Source organism: Oryctolagus cuniculus, chromosome 9 (assembly GCF_964237555.1).
Source record: "Oryctolagus cuniculus chromosome 9, mOryCun1.1, whole genome shotgun sequence".
Lineage (NCBI taxonomy): Eukaryota > Metazoa > Chordata > Mammalia > Lagomorpha > Leporidae > Oryctolagus > Oryctolagus cuniculus.
The window spans coordinates 49,584,043-49,588,047 of NC_091440.1; the positions used below are offsets into that span (position 1 = coordinate 49,584,043).

Sequence of the window (4,005 nt, forward strand, 5' to 3'; positions counted from 1 at the left end):
TTTATACTGTTCCTGGACATTTAAGTTATATATTATCATTTTAAAGAAATTTTCCATGTTTATAAGTTTAACAAAACTGAAACTGTGTATATAGATTTATTTTTCTAAATTTATCTAAAAATAAAACTATCTTTTCAACATAAACCTGCAAGTCAATAATTGATTAAATTACTTGGGTAATTTAAGGAAAAAATAAAAAGTTCACTTTGATGTATCTACCCTTTTTGCATTACACATACTCAGGTTTCCATGTAATTTTTGAAATGGTACAAGAGAAACATGAGTGATGTTATATAACTACAGGGCTCATAATTTCTACTCTTTTATTTTACTTCTAGTTTACTACTGTGACTGTCCACCACACCCTATTATTCATTGCTATGTCCATAATTCAGTAATTCTATCAACTACATAATTATGCCTATACCCAAACCTACATCATTTAGTTTTGTTGCTTTTCCGAGCCATGTTTGTTTCATTATTATATTTGTAGGTGAATGGATACCCATCACTGGACATTTAAAGAAGCCATTCTATATTGTTCTATATACCTGTCTTATTTATTCAGCACAGTTAAAATTCAAACCTTGAGTGCTTGCGCTCACTTCGGCAGCACATATACTAAAATTGGAACGATACAGAGAGGATTAGCATGGCCCCTGTGCAAGGATGACACGCAAACCTTGAGTGCTTTCTTCAGTCATTCACTTACCCAGATACATTACACTCCAAGAGTTCACTTCAGGGGTGGGTATTTGGTCTAGTGGTTATGAAGACAGTTAAAATGCCTACATTCCATATCAGCGTCTGGGCTAAAGTCTCATTTCCACCCCAAAATCTGCTTTCCTGCCACTGAATACCATAGGAGGCAGTTAGAAGTGACTCAATTATTTGGATTCCTGATATCTACATGGGAAACCTAGACTGAATTCCTCTCAGCTTCTGCATTGTCCAATCATGGATGAGAGATCTCTGTCTGCCTGTGTCTTTCTGCCTCTCAAATAATTAAGTACATTTTTAGAAAACCATTTTATCATTCAATTCTAGAAAATAATCATGAGACATTATACTGAAGCTCACCACATATCACAATACCAGAATGTGCCAGCATCTATCTTTGTTTCCTATCCTCTGTGAAAGACATGTCAATTCAGTTGTTTTTCATTCAAATTCCATCAATCCATCTCAGCTTTTTCACCAATTAAGATCTCCATTTCATATCTTACATATACGGATGCATCCTCTCTCTAGTCCTTTCTTTCCCATCACAGTATAAATTTGCATACATATTTTCCATCTTAAGCAACAATACTATCTTTCTTTCATAGTCAAGATTCTTAAGAAAACATTCCATTTAATAATCATCTCAATCGAGTTCACTGTGCTAGATCTACTCTGTTCCTGCAAGCCACTCTTGCCAAGGTCACCAACTTCCTGGTAGTTAAATTCAACACGAAGACTTCCAGCTTACTCTTAAAAATCTGTGACATTTGACAAACCTCATTAGATTTACGTATTTTATACCACTGTTTCATTAGATGCATACTGAATAACATTTCTCTATGACTTTATTTTTTTATTTTTTATTTTTTTTTGAGGAACTGAATTTTCAATTTTATTTGAAAATGTATACAGCCACATACAACTAATGGCTACTGTATTGGACAACATTATACAGTCTAAACTTGTATTTTTTTTTATTCTAACTCCTTTTTTTTTAACTTTTATTTAATGAATATAAATTTCCAAAATACGATTTATGGATTACAATGGCTTCCCCCACATACCGTCCCTCCCACACACTACCCTCCCGTTTCCCACTCCCTCTCCCCTTCCATTCACATCAAGATTCATTTTCGATTATCTTAATATACAGAAGATCAGCTTAGTATACATTAAGTAAGGATTTCAACAGTTTGCTCCCACACAGAAACATAAAGTGAAAAATAATAGATGATTTTTTAAATGATGATGAAATCAGATCAGACCTATTGTCATGTTTAATCCCAGTGAGAGTCAAGTTGGGAGTTGATAATTTCTTTCTTTTTTTTTTTTTTTTTTTTTTTTTTTTTTTTTTTTTTTTACAGAGGATAAGTTTACTATACGTTAAGTAAAGATTTCAACAGTTTGCACCCACATAGAAACACAAAGTGAAATATATTGTTTGAGTACTCGTTATAGCATTAAATCTCAATACACAGCACATTAAGGACAGAGATCCTACATGAGGAGTAAGTGCACAGTGACTCCTGTTGTTGACTTTACAAATTGACACTCCTGTCTATGGCATCAGTAGTCTCCCTATGCTCCAGTCATGAGTTTCCAAGGCTATGGAAGCCCTCTGAGTTCTCCGATTCTTATCTTGTTTAGACAAGGTCATAGTCAAAGTGGAGGTTCTCTCCTCCCTTCAGAGAAAGGTACCTCCTTCTTTGAAGACCTGTTCTTTCCACTGGGATCTCACTCACAGAGATCTTTTGCCAGAGTGTCTTGGCTTTCCATGCCTGAAATACTCTCATGGGCTTTTCAGCCAGATCCGAATGCCTTTAGGGCTGATTCTAAAGCCAGAGTGCTATTTAGGACATCTGCCATTCTATGAGTCTGCTGAGTATCTCACTTCCCATGTTGGATCACTCTCCCCTTTATTTATTCCATCAGTTAGTGTTAGCAGGTACTAGACTTGTTTATGTGCTCCCTTTGACTCTTAGTCCTTTCATTATGATCAATTGTGAACTGAAATTGATCACTTGGAATAGTGAGATGGCATTGGTACATGCCACCTTGATGGGATTGAATTGGAATCCCCTGGTATGTTTTTAACTCTACCATTTGGGGCAAGTCAGCTTGAGCATGTCCCAAATTATACATCTCTCCCCTCTCCTATTCCCACTCTTATGTTTAACAGGGATCACATTTCAGTTAATTTTTAACACTTAAGAATAACTGTGTATTAATTACAGAATTAAACCAGTCATATTAAGTAGAACAGACAAAAAAAACTACTAAGAGGGATAATGTATTAAGTTGTTCATTAACAGTCAGGGCTATGCTGATCAAGTCACCGTTTCCCATAGTGTCCATTTCACTTCAGGAGGTTCCCTTTTTGGTGTTCAGTCAGTTGTCACCAATCAGGGAGAACATATGGTATTTGTCCCTTTGGGACTGGCTTATTTCACTCAGCATGATGTGTTCCAGATTCCTCCATTTTGTTGCAAATGACTGGATTTCGTTGTTTCTTACTGCGGTATAGTATTCTAAAGAGTACATATCCCATAATTTCTTTATCCAGTCTACCATTGATGGGCATTTAGGTTGGTTCCAGGTCTTAGCTATTGTGAATTGAGCTGCAATAAACATTAGGCTGCAGACCACTTTTTTGTTTGCCAATTTAAATTCCTTTGGGTAAATTCCAAGGAGTGGGATGGCTGGGTTGAACAGTAGGGTTATCTTCAGGTTTCTGAGGAATCTCCAGACTGACTTCCATAGTGGCTTGACCAGTTTGCATTCCCACCAACAGTGGGTTAGTGTCCCTTTTTCCCCACATCCTCGCCAGCATCTGTTGTTGGTAGATTTCTGCATGTGAGCCATTCTAACCGGGATAAGGTGAAACCTCATTGTGGTTTTGATTTGCATTTCCCTGATTGCTAGTGACCTTGAACATTTTTTCATGTGCCTGTTGGCCATTTGGATTTCCTCTTTTGAAAAATGTCTATTGAGGTCCTTGGCCCATCTCTTAATTGGGTTGTTGGTTTTGTTTTTGTGGAGTTTCTTGATCTCTTTGTAGATTCTGGTTATTAACCCTTTATCTGTTGCATTTCTCTATGACTTTATTTAAATGATTACTTTGGCCTGAAGCTATCCTGAAAAAAATTATCTGATGAAATTTAATCACCAATTATTAAGACATAATGGTGGAACCCTCAGGAATGAGATTAACAGCCTTACAACAGAGGTACAAGGGAGTTCTCTTTTGTTCTTTATCTTATGTCTCCTACCATGTTAAAACTT

At 36.2% G+C, this 4,005-nt stretch overlaps 1 non-coding gene across 1 annotated transcript; it reads left to right on the forward strand.

The window, feature by feature from the left end:
- The first annotated feature begins 597 nt into the window (after window positions 1–597).
- Window positions 598–705, forward strand: LOC127492198 (U6 spliceosomal RNA). The gene has a single exon (XR_007921358.1). It is a non-coding gene; the product is annotated as a U6 spliceosomal RNA (small nuclear RNA).
- Window positions 706–4,005: the final 3,300 nt, after the last annotated feature.